Source organism: Rattus rattus, chromosome 13 (genome assembly GCF_011064425.1).
Source record: "Rattus rattus isolate New Zealand chromosome 13, Rrattus_CSIRO_v1, whole genome shotgun sequence".
NCBI lineage: Eukaryota > Metazoa > Chordata > Mammalia > Rodentia > Muridae > Rattus > Rattus rattus.
The window spans coordinates 48,060,576-48,079,361 of record NC_046166.1 but is presented as its reverse complement, the minus strand read 5'-3'; the positions used below and the strand labels follow the sequence as shown (position 1 = coordinate 48,079,361).

The following is an 18,786-nucleotide window of genomic DNA, read 5'->3' as shown; positions in this document are numbered from 1 at the left end:
CACTTCTAGCTACAGCAGAAGCACCCAGGCCTGCTGCCGCATGGCACTTTGTTCAGAATATGTGGACACCTGTAAACTGTGTTGCCTCAGGAGAAGCTGCTCTGCTCAGTCACAATTCAGATGCCTTACAAAACCCATAGGGCTTTTATCAAAAAAAAAAAATCAAACTTTTTTTTTTTGCTCTTTTAAGAATGGAGTAAACTCCAGAAATCATGTGAAAAAAAGTCTTTAAGTATCTAAATCCAGTCCCAGGAATGTACTTTATAAATGTGCTGCCTCTAGAGAGTAGTTCTGGTAATTTGGATTTTAGAAAGAGCTCTCATATTAGTACAGGACTAGAAGTATATGCCATAGGCCAAGCAACTAAAACAAAAGCAAAAGATTTCTCTCCACTCTGACTCGGGAGGAGTGAGGCCTTTTCCTTGTATAATCTACTCATTTATACTGTTCTAATGCTGTTCTGGGCACTGGTTTATTTGAGAGTCTGCTAAATGACTATAGTGTTAGAATCTTAAGGTCATGTTTTATTAACTCTATGATGTGCCTTTGTGTGTGCTTCCATGTATACATATGCATTTGTGTGCCTCTGTCTTTCTGTTTGTGCTTGTGTTTATATATGTGTGCCTACACATGTCTGTGCACACGCATATGCCTGTGTGTGCTTGTGTGTACATGTCTATATGTGTATACTGAACCCAGGTATTTATGCATCTTAGGAAAATGCTTTGTTACTGATTCGTATCTCCAATATTTTTTCTTTCTTTCTTTCTTTCTTTTTTTTTTTTCTTGAGACAGTTTTGTTAAGGATTTCAGCCTGGTCTTTTTTCCTGCAGCATCGTTAGTACCTGGTGTTGCAGGCTTATTTCCCCATGCCTGCCTTCAGAAAACAGATGAGAGGGATGAGGAAGATCAGGCTTTGATTTAACCATCTTGATTCGTCTCATTAGAATCGGACAACGGATGAGTGGAGGGTGTGGATCCAGTTGCAGTAATTCACCGGGCCACAAGCATAATCCTTTGCAAGCAATCAGATTCAAGTCTCAGAAATACATATTATCTATTTGTCTTAGCAATTCTCATATGAAACAATGTGTTCCTTTCGTTTGTTAGAAATGATGCCCTAGACTTGTGAACATCAATTCTATTATTAAATGGGGGTCTCGGCTGCCTCTTTCTTGCTCATTGGCTTCTGTAATTTAATCAGTCCCACTGCTGCTTTATAGAGAAACAAAAGGTATCCCTCAACCCTGGCCTGTATCCTTTGTTACTCTCACTCTTTATTTTAAGAAGAGCATCAGTGATCTGTCCTTAAAGAGCTATTTTGTATTTATGAAAATGAGGCATAAATAATGAAGTTTGGTATATTAGCATTTTAAAGCATGTAATTATACACTCTGTACTGTTCAGACAACTAGAAAACCTCGGTGGAGAAAAAAATAACAAAGCTTATTGTAGTTCTTGTAGAGAACAGTTTGCCCAGGCAGCAATAAAGAGTAAGTAAAAGTTATTAGGCTTTTAGATTTTCATACATTTTTTCCAAGCAAGAAAGCTTAAATGCCTTCTACTTGACATTTGACTAATGGGTGTTTACATAGAGGTTTTTTTTTCCTATTAAGTAATGTGATTCATACTGAATATATTTTTTTTTATAAATGCACTAACTTAAATTCAGAATTAGAGGTACCATTAATGAAATTGCTTTCATCTTGGAGTTGACATTCAGGGAAGACATAGTTGTCTGACGGTGGCTATTTTCTCATGAGTCTTTCTTGAGGAGATTATGTAAGATTAAAACGATCTGATAATGCAGGCCCTACTTGTAGAAATATTTCCATGATCAAAATATGGTTGTCCTGTACTTTGTGACAAAGGGGATCTAAATCATACATTTATAAAATTTCAAGCTTAAGAATCAGAATGTGCTTAGAAGTTTCAATATTATAGCCTTGGTGTTCTCTCTCTCTCTCTCTCTCTCTCTCTCTCTCTCTCTCTCTCTCTCTCTGTGTGTGTGTGTGTGTGTGTGTGTGTGTGTGTGTGTGTGTGTGTGTGTGTGTGTGTGTGGTGGAATCATCATTACCATGGTAACATCCAGTTACCAGTTAGGTAACACTAAGTTGCGGAAGGGTGAGGGCAGAAGAAAACTCCAATTACAGCTGGGCTTCTAGAATACAACAGGGTAGCAAGTGCATGGATGGAAAGATGCTAATTGCTCATTACTGATGTAACAGCACAAAACACTGTCATTCCAACTGAGAATCAAGTTCCTATTTTACAAAAGTATCTGCTCGTTGGCCATGGCTCTGCCACTCTTCTCCTCATACATGTCTTCTCTAATATTTCTCCATTGTTGTCTTCTCTTGACTTCAAAAGTAAGAAGTCTAGCTCTGTGATTCAGATTGGCTTCCAGTTCCCAATTCTCCTGCCTTAGTTTTCTAGGGCTGCATGTGGATGCTGTCCCATATTACCATGACCTAGTTATGGTTTTGTTTTCCTGATATATTAGATAAATATTTTCTATTAGTCAAAATTTCCTTAGTGGATTTTAGTGTCATCTATTCTTATTTCTTCTTCCATTTTTGGTAGCACCTTCAGAGAATAAATACATATCTCCCCAATTTATTAGAACCTACTGTGAAGACTTCACAAACAGTGATTTTTTATATTTTTTTTTTGTTTTTAGCATTTGATATTGAATTTGGACCTGTTTCTACCTGTGTCATAAGTTCACGTATTTTACTTCTGTGAAGAACACTCTACTAACGAAGCATGCTGGTGTATATTTTCTACTTATTAATATATTTGAGACTTAGGTGTTCTTTTCTTCCCAGTGGCCTGGACATCTTTCTGGGATCATTTATCTTTAGGGATTTGTTTTATTATGGTCCTTTTGTGAAAAAAAAGGCATTTATCTTGCTCTAGTTATGAAGACTGCTTTTTTGCTGGCTATAGAAATTTAGTTTGATAGGATTTTCTTCAGGCGCATTAAAAAATAACCTTTTGGGATTTTTGGTTTCTATTGTTCTGGGTGGCAAAGTTGACGGCTAGCCTTTGTTCTTCATGTCATTCACTTGAAGCCAAGTGTGGCAGCACAAGTCTGTCTTCTGGGTATTTGGTAAGTTGAAGCCACTGAAGTTTGATTTCAGTTCTAGCTTAGGCTACACAGCAAGACACTGTCTCCAAAGACAAACAAGCAAACAGCAACAAAACTAAACAAAAGAAACCCGAAATAACAAGGACATCAGACACAAATGGTTCTTTTCCTCATATGAGAACACCCTGACTTCTGCATTCCTGACTTTGATAAGCTTTGCTGTCAACCATATTCAGAAGGCCACAACCCAGACATGTGAGCAGCGTGTCCTCACATGGAGAGAGAAATTTCATTCCTGTCTATAACTCATGTCATTTTGGACTTTCTTCTATAAACTTTTACGAGTTTAAGGAAGGACCAATGACTTGTTTGACCTTACATTGCCCGGTTTTGCAGCAAAGGTGGCCCTATTTCACAGTGTCTCCCATTCTATCTGAAAATGTGACATAGCAGAGTTTAAGGACATCAAGCTTCTACCTTTTTACTTTGAATTAGTCTCAAAATACAGTAGCGCAACACCCAGCCAATACGCTTCTTTAAGAATTTCTAAATAATTTGCCTAACCAAATAACCTTTCCCCTAAATCCTAGCCTGCATGATTTTTGGTTTAAGGTAAGTTTGAAGCACCTTGGACCCTTGGTCTGAGTTTTCCTGGGAAGTGAAAGAGTCTGTGCATATAAATGAGGTTGAGAACTGAAACCATACATAACTCAGGTAAAGGGAAAAGTTTGCCTTACTGTAGGTAGGGAGAGCACCGCCTATAAATAGGGTAAAGGAGTGGTGAATCTCATCACTGTCTCTGTGTTAAAAATGCCTGGTAAATATTTGAAGAAATCCGTACCCAGGATGAACGAAATGTAGGTCAGTGAAATTAGAATGCCCCTGGGTCAGAAGCAAACACCAAGGTTCAGCCAATGGTAAAGAGCCACGGCTTTGGGTAGACACAGAGGCTGGGTTCCCTCAGAGGACATTCTACAAAGGTCAAAGAAGTATTAGTAAACAGGACTTGCAAAGGTGGAGATAATTAAAGACCAACTGGGAAAAATACTTATGGTCAGTTATTTCATTTTCAAACTGCATGTATATGTGGATAGCATATATATTAAATACTTTGTTATTATACCTCTTAAGGTCTCAGATAGGAAGTATTTATGTGAGGAAGATTTTATTTTGTTCAGGATTTTTTTTTATCTTTATTAACTTGAGTATTTCTTATTTACATTTCGATTGTTATTCCCCTTCCGGGTTTCCGGGCCAACATCCCCCTAACCCTTTCCCTCCCCTTCTATATTGGGTTCCCCTCCCCCATCCTCCCCCATTACCACCTCCCCAACAATCACATTCACTGGGGTTCAGTCTTGGCAGGACCAAGGGCTTCCCTTCCACTGGTGCTCTTACTGGGCTATTCATTTACTACCTATGAGGTTGGAGACCAGGGTCAGTCTGGATTTTTGATAGTGCCATCCATAATTGGGGGAGGGGCAGAGGAGAGAAATTCACACCATGAGAAAGCAGAGAGAAGAGGAACAAAGCCATCTAGGACATGCTATTGCCTACAAGTTGGACCCCAAGTTTGACTCCTTCGTCCAATTAGACTCCATCTCTCCTTTTTCCTTTAGACTTGAAAAAAAAATGCCATAATGTCATTTATCCTCAAGGCATTAACTCCCTAGTTACATAAGACTCAAAGGTCGTATGGCCTAATGTCTCAAGATTCATCCTGACAGAAGCAAAGGTGTGCCTAACTATTCCCTGATGTCTCAATCTAGTCAAGTTGACAAGATTAGCTATGGCAGTAGATATTTCCTGTAATTACTTGGCAATGTTTAGTTTCTTAGCAAAGATCTTCAAGTGCTTCTCTTTATATACTTTATCTTTTCTTTTAAGTATGCCATGGGATAAATTAGAGATGACTGGAGTCACAGAAACAATTTATCTTTATGTATGTTTTATTTTCCATTTTGCTAATGCTGATATATACCTAAAATATGTTGGGTACTCTATTTTCTGTTTTATAAAGTTAATTACCAATGTAAATTAGGACATAAGCCATAGCTCTAGAATTGTATGAAAACCTGAAAAGCCAGTCCTTTATGTTGGTACTATTTTAATGATATGTAACCAATAATTCCTAGGAACTGAAGGAAACACAGATGAACACATCAAATTCTTTTCCAAAAGAGTCTGAACTAAGATAGGAATTCTGAACGAGGTCTCCAGTAGAACAATAAAGATAAATTCTGCTCAGTCATTAGAACAGACCAGCTCCTCCTTTTTAAAGTCCTAATCTTCTATTTTATTTCATTAAATGCCACCATATACTTTCAGAGGTGTAAGCCAGAGTGATGTAGTTTTCTGTGATCTGCAGCCAACAGACCCATGACAAGGATTCTCTGCTTATAAAGAGTCTGAAGTCCTCTTGAGTAACTTTTCCATTTTTTTAGATTAGTGAACTGAGACTTGCGAAGTCCAGTCAATTGCAGTTGCAAAACTACATAAAAACATATCTGACTTGAAGCTTACAGTAATACATTTTCAAGTTAATATCTTTATGCTATAAGGAAAAATAAATCATTAGAGGCATTGATTGAATAATTTCCATGTGATTAATACCTTAAATTACTTCCTAGTAGTGAATTAAGAAGAGCTTTGTGATATAATTTTAACATCATGAGCAGTATTCATAAAAAAATTTAAATACCATAAGAGAAACTATAAAATTTGTATATTAACCATATTGAATACTTGTTTTTCCATATGCCTTTTCCTAAGTAGTCACAGGTCCTAACTGTATAATTCTTATTTATCTGAAGATCATCTTTTCTATGAGAAAGCATTTCTGATGATGCTATTTTATTTGCTTAAGAATCAAGAGTACCTACAGACAAAAATTTTAAAGCAAAATTATTACCTTTATACAATAAAACCAGACTCAAGACATGGTAAAAATCTTTCTGAAGTTTTCTAAATATCATTCGTTTTCCATTTCAAACTTGTCAACACTTCAGTTTCGTCTAACTGTGCAAGATACAACTTTGTGTTGTAGTCTAGAGAACTTGACTGTTAAAGGATAAGAAGAAGTCTGGCTATCACAATGGTACCTATGTATGATGAGAGGAAGGTCAGAGATGACAAGATTCCAATGTAGTTATCATTGTTATTTACGATCAACAAAGTCCAAAATTTATAATAGATAAAATACTGGGGCCAGAGAGGGGAAATGCCTGTGCCTATTGGGTATCCCATGTACGGAATTACCTAAACTCAAAATCCCAGATAGCATATGTGGTGTTTTCCTATAGCTACAGCAGTTTTTTCTTTAAAAAAAATCTTTATTTGATGTTTATCTTTTGAAAGACCTAGCATTAGCTAGAAGCAAGTACCAATCATGTATCTGGATTCATGTGATAAAATGCAAGCATAGCAATCTTTTCCATTTGTAGTTCCTTATAATGACATTGTACTTTTATTTAATTTATTAATTTATAATAACTAATATCTGATATATTGTAACTGGTTGACTCTGGTGTATGATTTTAGTTCCCTGGCAAATGTGATAATCATTATAAACAGGTCATAAATGGTACTTGGTACCATGATTCCACAGTGGCAAACCTGCACAGTGAGAACAAGCAACTGGAATGCTATGTACTTTCTCTAGCTGCATGGCATTTGTATCCTAAATGCTGGCAACATTTGTAGTACAATGTAGAAGAGTTAGTTTTGTTCCAAGTATTTAAATATGCACATATGTAGATTTGAAAACACATAAGTCATCAGAGGAATGAAATAATTGTGTAAAGTTAAATTTATTTATATTATAAAATTATAGTTATATGGAATTTATCTGAAAATTAGCTTAAAAACAACTATATGTAATTATGACATAGAGGGACCATTTAAAATCATTACTGGGTATGCCTTGGCACAAGCACGCAGATAGAAGACTCAGTGGCTTGGAAATTTAGCCAAGTGATCTGGCAGGCTGGGCTTATTATACCTGACACATTTTATAGAGGCATTGGATGGCAAAAGAGACTGAGAGGACCCTGAGAGATTCTGGAGCCAGTGAAAGGTAGAAACCCAACCACTTCTTTCTCAACTCAACAGCATTCCCTTCTTTGACGTCTTCATTTTTACTTCAGCCTCAGGCAGTTATACTGAATGAACATTGATGACAAACTGGAAGGATTGTTTCTTAAATGTGGTGGCATATATGAAGTGCAATGGTTAAAATGGTGGAATATCTGGCCAGTCTGCCATGTCTGGAACACTGCAGTAGTCAGTACTTCAAGATCCACACCTCACCAGGAGATCCTTGACCAAGTGCTACAAGAGAGTGCAATGAGACAACAGGATATGATATCCCATGATGAACTCATGGTCCACGAGGAGACAGTGAAAAATGGCAGATGGACTGTAGAATGCCCTTAATGTCCCCTTAAGTGTAAAGTAGGAAATTACTTTTACGGATGTATCTGAGCAACTGATGAGAGACAAAAAAAGAGAGAAAGAAAGAAAGAAAGAAAGAAAGAAAGAAAGAAAGAAAGAAAGAAAGAAAGGAAGGAAGAAAGAAAGAAAGAAAAAAAGAAAGAAAAACCCAACTCAGAGAGACAGCAAACTTTCAGAAAAAGAGGTGGAAACAACACTCTCCTGCAAAAATCTTTACAATAAATGAGGACAGATCAGTTGGTTTGAAAACCCCTAAATCTCACGTTTGTGAGCACTGCAATGCTGCCTTTAGGACGAATTATCACTTACAAAGGTGTCTTCATTCATACAGGAGAGAAAAATATTTCGATGCAGTCAGTGCGACATGCATTTCATGCAAAGTACCTGCTTCAGAGACACGAGACAATCCAGACTGGTGAAAAGCCATTTCGCTGTGATGAATGTGGCATGAGATTCATACAGAAATATCACGTGGAAAGGCACAAAAGAACTCACAGTGGAGAGAAGCCTTACCACTGTGAATACTGCTTATGGTATTTTTCCAGAACAGATTGTGTATTGAAACATAAACGTATGTGCCACAAAAATCATGACAAAAAACTAAACAGAGGTGCCATCAAAGGTGGGCTTCTGACATCAGAGGAGGATTCTGGCTTTTCTACATCACCAAAAGATAATTCACTGCCAATAAAGAAAAGGCAAAAACCTGAAGAGAAATTGTCTGGGATGGACAAAGAGAGTATACTGGACAAATCTGCCATGAACAAAGACAGAAACCTGCCTCTCTACTCCTCGAGCACTAAAGTAAAGGATGAGTACATGGTGGCGGAGTATGCTGTTGAAATGCCTCATTCTTCAGGGGGAGGGTCCCATTTAGAAGATTCATCTGGAGAAATCCACCCAAGTTGGTTCTCAAAAACAATCAGTAGTACGAGAAGTCTGAAACAGCCCTTGGAGCAAAGTCAAACCATTTCACCCCTATCCACTTACGAAGACAGTGAAGTTTGCAAGTATACATTCAAGCTTGTGGATAAGTAGGCATTACTAGACTCAGAAGGCAGTGCTGACATTGATCAAGTGGCTAACTTACAAGAGGGGCCCAGCACACCTGTGCACAGTAGTACTAATTACGATGATGCCAGGCAGTTTCTGAAGGAGAAGGGGTATCTTCAAGCTGCAAGTTACAACAGCAAGGGAGCACGCACTGAATGTGGGCACCATAGCTTTTCAGCCTTCTGTGACACAGGAAGTCATGCCAGTGTCATTAGTGAAAACACCACAGCATCCATACTGGATTCCCAAGCCCTGAGTCTGGAGATTAAGTGCAATCTTAACAAAAATGTTATTCCAGATTAGGTCCTATAGACTCTGCTGGATCATTATCTCCACAAAGCTAATGGACAGCATGAGGTTCCCTTCAGTTTCATTGATAATGAAGTAACTTCTAGGATATCAATCAATTCTTCCAGTGTACCTGAACTCACCTTGTCAGAGAACGTTAGATCAAGCTCTCAAGCACCCTCATTGGATAAAGCTAACATGTGGCAGGAACACTCCAAGTTTCTGCAGCAGGCTTTGGACAGAACTAGCCAAAAACGGTGCATATTTGAGAAGTGGTTTCAGCAGATTGTGTCAATAAATTTGTGTATATCCACACATGAATGTATGGAACAATAACAGAGAAAAAGAGGCTATCAACTTGAGTTTGGGGGAACATGATAGGGGTTGGCAGAAGGGTAGATGGGAGGGCCTGGAGGGAACAAAGCGATGAAATTATATTTCACTGAAAATAATTAATTAAACCTAAACTAATAAATTAAAAATGAAATTAAATATGAAATTAAATGATGAAATTAAAAATTAAATATGAAAGTAGTTTATGTGTGTTCCTCATATGCTAACCAAATCTCTTCTCTCTTTGAATCAAATATATTATTTAAATATATTTAGCCAACCTGACCCATTATTGAACCTCAGGAACATTTTGCTACATTCTGCCTTCATGCTTTGGTTCCTCTCAGATTATCTCAAAGCCGTAATCAAAGTCACACTTCTGCTACTACGTCCCTGTGCCTCTCTCGGGTAAGTGATATAGTAAGGTAGATTTCATCCATCACGACAACAGATGCAGGTTTTTAGCAGTTGTTTACCTGTGGGACATAACCAATTTGGAGGTCACATATCAGATATCCTGAATATCAGATACTGGCATTATGATTCACGATGGTAGCAAGCTTATGGTTATAAAGTAGCAACAAAATAATTTTATGGGTGGGGTCGCCACAACATGAGGAACTGATAAAGGAAGGTTGAGAACCACTGGCTGAGACTCTAGGGTGGTTCCTCCTGCAAATGCACACTCATAACTGCACGCAAGTATTTAACACAAACTATTTTTAATCTACTGTGTGTGTGTGTGTGTGTGTGTGTGTGTGTGTGTGAGCGTGCACGCATGCACACAAATGCATCAGTGGGGCTTGAACCTAGGACCTGGGAATGCTGAGCATGCTGTCTATTACTAAGCTTTAGCCTAAGCTTTAACCTTTTTTCCTCTTAAAAACATATTTATTTGTACTCGTTTTCATTTTCCTTTTACTCTTTCCCCAGTTTATGAGCTCAAACCTGGAATGCCTTCAGGCAGGCTCTATTGAAGTTAACATTTCCATTTCTTTTATTTCTGTAGAATGTCTTCAATAACTATTCCCTTTCTTTCCTCCCATATAAAATATGCCTGCATTTCACATCTCCCCATATAAAATATGCCTGCATTTCGCATCACGTGATCACTTTCACTTGCATTCAGGAACCATCTGTTCGGACCCATCTTGTACTTACTTGCAAGGTCTGCCTTCAGTATAAGACACTTGCATGCAGTCTATTCTGCACATTAAAAATGCTAGCCATTCTGTTCTTTAATGTGTACTCTATTCATAAATTACTTCATTTAGCACATACAGTATTTCATTGAGACCAAATCCAACATTTGCTCTGCCTATGCATGGGCAAGTTTTCTTTTTATTCTGCTAGAGGAAAAGAGATTTGTTCTCGCTGATGTTTCGGCTAATAGGCTATACATTTTCCTATAAATGTTTGCATTATTTTCATCTCATATTCTCTCTATTTCCCATTCCAAATCCTCTATCAAAATATGGAGATCCATTCAACAATGCAGTTCTCTAATAGATGCAGTTATTCATGTGCATTTAATAAAATTCACAAAATAAAAATGCACAGCTCACCTTTTCTTACCACAAAGCAAATATTTGTGTTACAGCTACAGGTTAAAGAGGGACTATTGCCACAGGCTTCCTTCTTATATTTTCCTATTCATCACTCACCCTGTTTCTTAAAACAGTTTTTTAATACAGTTTTAGTTCTAAAACTTGGATTTTTAAGTAGCACTATTTAAATGAAATCCTATAATATGTGATCTCTCACAGCAGACTACTTTGTTCAATCGAGTGCTTATGAAATCTGTTCCTATGCTGAGCACAGTCGTCATGCATTCATATGCAATCTCTTTTCACCGGGATTCTAATGAAAAACACCATATAATATATAGGCCCTTCTACTGCAAGGGGATATCATGGCTATTTTCTGTTTGCAGCCTACAAATAATGTTATTATGAAGAAATTTCAATCCCTTTTAGGTCTATGCAATGTATTACTTGTAGATTTAGAAATATGTATTTACATTATGAATCCCATAAAAGCACATAATGAAACACACGCAGAATTTGTAGATAGCGTCAAGCAAGTTTGCGCATTCTTAGGACCAATATTTCAGATGCTATGAACACTCCAGGTGGTTCTTTTTGTCCCATGCTTTTGCTAATAGTTAGTTTGCTAAGCCTACATGTTCATCAATTCTGGGTCCTGGGCTTTGTTTACAGCGTTACCTCAAGGATGCTTAGTATGTATTTCTAAGACAACGGATGAAACTGAATATTTATTTATGCTTTCTGAAGGTTAACTCCTCCGTGTGGGTAAATGTCTAATGTGGGTCTTTTTCTCTTTATGTTGCTGGATATCCATCTTTTCATATATGTTAATAAGAATTATTGTGGATACAGCTGATGTGTCGGTTATACGAAGCTTGTTCTTTAAATCTCACCTTACTGATAAACAGTAAGTCTTCTGGTGTGTCAAATATAACAAACATTTCCATTCTATAGAGTGCCTTTTAAATGCTCCCTTTAAGAAATAACAAAGGTTTTCATGAAAATATTCTCTGATTTTTTTTTATTATTTAAGGAATATGAACCTGGAAATGATTTCCAAATTTTCCTTCTTGTGAACAGTTACCAATTCAAGGCTTATTCATGAACAAATCTACTCTCAGTCTACCATTCTGTAGGGCCAATGTCATCATCCAAACACGAGAGACAGAGGTTCAGGGCACTGGATGCTAGAGTTTCACAGATATGACAGGAAAAACACAATAATAAAATCTCAATGATGCAGTTGCTTGAATGAGACTGGCACAATAACACCACTTGGCCTGTGAACAAGGTACCACAGCTAGATGGAAGTGCTCTGTGGTCAACAGATGGTGAAAGGGAAAACCAGTCTTCTCCAGCGATAAGCTTCTATGTAGACTGTCCAGTTCTAAGTCATCAACTTTGGACACATGTTTGCCCAGACAATACCACACAGGCTACATAGATTATATATACACATAACAATAATAGTTGAAAAGAGCATGGATTTGGGCAGAAGGATACAGGAAGAATTGTAGGGGAGGGGGAAGGGATGGAGTGCTAGAGTTACAGTGCTCGTGGTTGCAGCTCTTGGGGAAAAGGTAGAATAAATCATGTCATAAATATTTCCAATGCTGAAAAAGAGAGTGCACAGTAAAACCATGTTTAATGGGGAAGGAGGTGTGGGAAACTGTAGGGGCAGCCATTCAAGAGTGATTGTCACTACAAGAATGATAGCTATAGAGGCAGGCATTCGAGAGGGACTGTCACTACAAGAATGGTAGCTGTATGAACAGCCATTTAAGAGGGACTCTCACTACAAGAATGGTAGTTACATTAAGCAAAGCTTGCTTCCATCTGCTTTCTATTTTGTCTGGTCAGAAAAGAAAGCAATTTTGAGCATAATGATTGTGGATTCTCAGGCTTTGGTGGAGTAAAATAGCCATGATCAAAATGTCAGTTTCACAAGAGCCTCGTAATCCGCTCTCTGACCCATCAAAGAGGCCAACCATGGGCTTGACAGGAAGTCAGCTTAATTTCTTTACAAATAATGTTCTCTAGAGAGGTGTTAGAGTCCTAATAATAAGGCATTGGCTATGTTATTGTTGATATTGTTCATACCTTAGAACAGTTTGTTGTTGCACACACAGGGGTGTTTCTACTCACTAGCACATAGCCGGTCCTTCCTGCATACCGGATGGATGCCTATACATTCATTGATATTTGGACATCTAGTATTATAAGTGAATTCACTTGCCTTGATACATTTACAAGTAGCTTATTACCTTCCACACAGATTCTGAGTTTCTTTGGCATTGCAATGCCTTAGAGAAGACATCATCTTTACTTATTATGACTTATTATGCCTGAGCATGAACTATTTCTCCATTTGGGCCTTCTATAATGTCCCTCCATACTGCAGCTTTCACAAGGATGGCTGAATCAGCTCTCTGTGGGTTTACTCGTAGTTATTTGATTTATCTGACACTATTTTAAAGTCTTGAAGATTTAAGCTTTTATTAGTTTTCAGTTCTTAAAATATATATTACATATCAACCTTAATGTCTACCAACCTTAGTAAAAATTTTCCTTCATGTATGAATTGTTTCTTAGTAAAGTCTGTAGACACAGTTTCTTTCCTTTCTTCGTATTCCTTTCTTTTCCTTGCTTTGTACTCCTTTCTTTCCCTTAGCTTATTGACAAGGATCATCAATATAATGTTGAACAAAAGCCATAACAGGCAGACATGTTTCATTCTCAATTTAAAGGAGTATTTTAGAATTGAATCACTAGCTACAATCTTCATCAGCTTTATCAGATTAAGGAAATTTAAACTAGGTACAGAGTGACAAACTCTGACTCAGAAAACTGGAGCACAGGCTTTCAAAATGGAAGATCAGGTTGGAGAAGATTCAGAATGTGAATTGGCTTCAGCTTAGTGACTCACTAGTCAGTTGGTTCCCATTCCGTTTGTTAACTGGCAACAGAGTTTCTTGCAGCCAACCAAAACTCAAGTTACTATGATTGAAATCTGTATTGTTTGGTCTCTTGGGCCCAGTGCAGGTATGCAGTACCAATATATGGACACACGGTAAGTTTATGAAAACAGGTATTAATATTTGCTCTTCGATATGTCTCTACAATAAAGACTTGAAAAGGAAACTCGCCCTTGCCTTGTAAAGCTTTAAGACATTATGACTCTAAACGAAACCACAGTAAAGTAACCTGTAAAGTTATTTTAAAAATTATATTCAACAAGGAAAACTCACCCAAAAACCATGCAGACCATCGTAAGCCATATTGAGAGAGGAAGAGACCCAAAATTGCTTTCATTCTTAGCTAAACAATAAGAGCAGGTGAAAACGTACAAAGGTAGAATGAAAGGAAACTGGTTGATGATTTAACTAATCTTTTAAGGCCCAGTCTGACTCAACAATACAGAATCCCTAGACCAGTGGTTCTCAGCCTACCTAATGCTACGACCCTTTAGTGCAGTTCCTCAAGTTGTGGTGACCCTCAACTATAAAGTTGTTGTTACTTCATAACTGCAATTTTGCTACTATTATGCATCATAACGTATAAATCTCCATTTTCGGATGGGCTTAGGTGACTGCTGTAAAGGGTCGTTCAATTCCCAGGTGGAGAACTGTTGTCCTAGAAGCTACCACAGACAGGAAACTAGGTCAGTCAGACTCATCATTCAGCTGCTTCCCGTGGTTCTCCACCAACTGCTTACACAGAAGGCTGTCCTTAGCAAAAGCTTGCAAAGCAGAAGTCAGAGGTCGCCTGCTACTGACTGAAGATCGGGAGCTCATCAGACACACATTGGTCCCCATGGAGAATAGTAAGCTCCCACTCAGCCACTGAAGGCAGAGGATATAACGAGCTCGGAGAGCCATCAGGCATCACTGAACTCTTGACAAGGAAGAGATCAGGCATGCCAAGCCTCCCTTAGCTCCTTCCTGCACCATGTGAAGGCCAAGCATGGGCAAAAGTGTGGAGAGCCGCTCCTGGTCAGCCCCACTGAAGGGAAAGTTCTGGTCCAGCCCACTAACCACCCACCTGTAGCCAATGAGTAGTTAAACATTCAGTTACTGCAAGAGCAAAGCCCACATCCTGGAGTCCTACTCAGTGCTAACCTTTGCCCTCATTGCTTTGAAGCAGCCGGAGTCTCTTTCTGAGAGCTTCCAGTATCACTTTACATCCAAAGCTGTAAAGATTAAATATTTAAAGACACCACAAAGAAGCAACGAAACAAGAGTTACATCAAGAAATGGTTTCTCCATTCATAACTGGGATGATCAAATAGTTAGAGGGAGGAAAGGAGAGTGGGAGGGAAAAAGGGAGAAAGGGGGAGGGGAGAGATGGAGAGATGGACAGGGGGAGGAGGAAAGGACAAAAGGGAGAAGGGGATGAGGCAGAGGGCTCAGCACAACATAGGCTATAAGAAAACACAGTATGCTTAAAAAAATTCAGTATCATTTCCTTGATCCAAATATTCAGTCAGATATCTTGTAATATTATTTTACAGGTTATTAAATCATTTAATCCATGAAATTTCTTAGTCTGGGCTCTTAAAGATTTTTAAGAATTTCTTCTTAGTCCTTGCTCTTCTTGCAACTTACAAGCTGAGGAAATGAGACTTGATGGTGTCCCCACAGGGCACACTGAGTTTCACTGCTGGTGTTCCCACGAATGCACTGGATTCCAGTCACTTTGTCTTTGATGCCATTTAACATGTAACTCTGTTCTCTCAATTTCTTCTAAACTAGCAGTTCAACTCACACTTTGATCAGATGCAGTTTGAACCTTTGAACATAGCTTTTTATCTGTGATCTCAAGTCCATCCTGGTTCTATTACTTTGCTGGAAGAGCATTTCTTTGTTGTTGTTGTTGTTTGTTTGTTTGTTTTCCAGCTCACGGGACCATTCCCACATTGCTAAGTTGCCCATTGGAGGCAACCAGTTTCAGATTTAGATATTTAAATTTTGTTTTTAAAGTTTTTCATGTCGTCTAACTTTTGGCTATTTCTGTTTTTCGGTGGATATGGCAACAAAATACATTCACGGCCCTTTTACTGCGTCTGGTTGCGTTTTAAAACATGGAGATTACAGCTCACCTTCCCATTAAGTTTCCATTGCATTTTAGAGAGAGGCCATCAAACAGTCACCCATCCAGTCTACTCTTGTTTCTCAAAGGCTGGTCCTTTTTGGCTCACAGAACTTGTACTACAAAGTAATTTGTCTTTAAGTTCAGACTCCAGAAGCAATAATGCTTCTGGAAAGTATTCCTCCCCTGAAATCTCAGAGGAAGGAAGGGAGGAAGTAAGGGAGGAGGAGGAGGGAGAGGAGAAGTAGAGGAGGGGAGGGGGGAAGAGAGAGAAAGTATTTCAGTTGTGAAAAAGGCTTTAATTTGCTCACTAGTCCCCCTTCTACAATGAATAGAAAAAGAAAAACCTACTTCAGGCAAATTTATGATTCTAACTTTTGGCAAACAGAGCTGCCTCCATTAATCTTCCTGTGCATTTGAACCTTAGCAGGACTATATATAGCAGCCAGCGGCACGGATAACGACCCTTCTGCTGCAAAACTAGCTTTTAGATGAGAACACAAGCTCCTAAGCTGGTAAGATTAGTAGAGGAGAAAGAGGGGAGATAAAGTAGGTCCCTCTTTACAGGGCTTCTGTTATTGATAAGACCTCAGAATAATTTGTTTGACTCCGTGAGCTTAAATCTGGAATCAGTCTACCCTGCCAGGCAGTGCAATCCTCAGGAGCTCAGTGGCAACCTTAGATGCTCAGCGCTGATACGGCTCAGGAGGAAGCCCTGCTTTGGGGCCAAGAGCCGTTCAAAACCACCTCTGCAGCCTCATATCTGTCAAGCCTCTTAGGTTGCTTGTAGCGTCTACTTGTTTTGAATAAAAATGTCAGAGCAGGTGAACGTGTATATAAAGGATGTTGCCATGTTCACAAACCAGGGAGACTGGAGCGGCATGAACATAATTGCATCGTCCTTTATCGCTAAAAGTCTATGCGTATAATGTGGTCCTATGGTGTCTGTGGTGGGAGGCAGTGGCTCTGGGCAGCTCACAGTGAGGTCCTCCAATCAGACCTTCAGTAGAGAAATCTGGCAGTTCTTAAGACTGGAGAGTTTCCTCCTTTTTAAGTTAAGGGCGGTGCTACACACAGACATTTTGTGAACTTCCAACAGCCAACTTGATCTGAGTGATTAATATGACCTTGAGCAAAAGGCTAAGAAATTGCTAAGAGTACGTGTATTAGTATTAGTATTAGTATTAGTATTAGTATTAGTATTAGTATTAGTATTAGTATTAGTATTAGTATTAGTATAGGATGAGGAAACACACCGGTGAGCTGGGGAGCTCTGCTCCAATATTTGCAGTTGCCTTTGGTGTTCTATGATTTACAGCTCTTACTTCCTGTCATGGAGAGTCGTGATTTTATGAATTGTTGTTGTACAGCAAGTACTTAAATGCTGCTAACTTCATTTCAGTTCCCTTCCCTTAGCTGTTAATTTTGTGGTTGTGTATAAACTTTTTTCCATCTCAAACATCCTTACCATTTTCCCTAGACCATAACCACTGATGTCAATAACTTAGAAACTGAAGCAAACATCTTTACCTGTCTACGCCAAATTCTGATTTGGCCCTCTGTCCACTAAATACATATATTGTCACTAGGGAAATCTAGATTATATTTCTTTAATGGCATTGAGAAGTGCCTTCTATAAACCATGGTGTTCCTTCCTAGCCACACTGCTACTTGGCAGAGCCTGCTGTATAGACATTGCTTTCCTCTCTTTCTCTCTCCTAGTGTGTGTGTGTGTGTGTGTGTGTGTGTGTGTGTGTGTGTGCATTATATGCACACATGCATGTGGAAATACACATGCCTGTGCCCATGGAGGCCAGAGGAGGATATTAGGTGTCCTGTTGTATCATTCTCTGTCCTATTCCCTTGAGAAAGAGTCTCGCACTGAATGTGATTCTAGGCTGGCAGTGAGCAAATTCTGACACACTACTCCCTCTATCCCAGCATAGTTCTGCAGTTACAGGCATGTGCAGATCATCACCTATCTGTTTGTTGTTAGTTTATTTTCGTGGATCCTAGGAAGCTGAACACAGGCCCTCATTCGTGTTCATCAGCGCTCTTGCCTGCTGATTTTTCTTCTTCAAATTATTTTTTATGATTATCCCAATTTCCTTCAACAACCATATCCTATCTCGGAGTCCATTTGTCTGGCTATGGGGCATCTGTATTTAAAAAGTCAGCGTTTTAATTAGCTTTGAAATTCTTCAACGTTTTAAAGGAGACAGAATACACATTGCATTTTTAGAAGTATTTCAAGACACATTACAAAATACTAAGTTCAACGTGTCTCCATGACTAAACATATTGATTATTTTAATTCGGGTCTTAATTCCTTATTTATCCATATAGTTCTGTGAAATGTGTTCTATTTTAACATCATCCATAATTACTGTCTGAAAATGCTAATCAGTAACTTGCTATGACGTCTCAGGACAATTTCAGCTGTGACCTTTTATTCCACTAGAAGTGTCTCATGTTTCATGTGCACTGAAATGCATTAATATTATTAATATTTTATTAGTATATGGTGTATATTCATTCATTACAAATTTATTGAAACATTGTATATGTTGTTTAATAATAACAGTCATTATGTAATAATATTAAGTACCTTAATATTAGGTCTGTTATCATACATAGAGGGGCTTTGGCTCTTTTATTCAGGCCCTAGTTGTTAAAAAAGTGAATGCTAGAGCTGACCCTGCCCCTGGTGGTGGTGGTGGTGGGGGTGGTGGTGGTGGTGGTGGTGGTGGTGGTGGTGGTGGTGGTAGCCAAGGGTGTGAGAGCAGGAGAGCTGCCTCCAGCCTTGTCTGTCTGTGGGGTTCAGTTGGCTAGGAAGAGAGGGTCTCTCCCTTTTCCCTTCCTGCCCCTCACCACCTGCAGAAGGTGGGAGAACAGGCCTGGAGGTCATGAGAGTTGTAGATCTATCTGGTCCTA

At 38.7% G+C, this 18,786-nt stretch overlaps 1 pseudogene; it reads left to right on the top strand.

Annotated features, from left to right (window-relative positions):
* The first annotated feature begins 7,255 nt into the window (after positions 1-7,255).
* Positions 7,256-16,631, top strand: LOC116914333 (annotated as a pseudogene).
* The last annotated feature ends 2,155 nt before the right edge of the window (positions 16,632-18,786 follow it).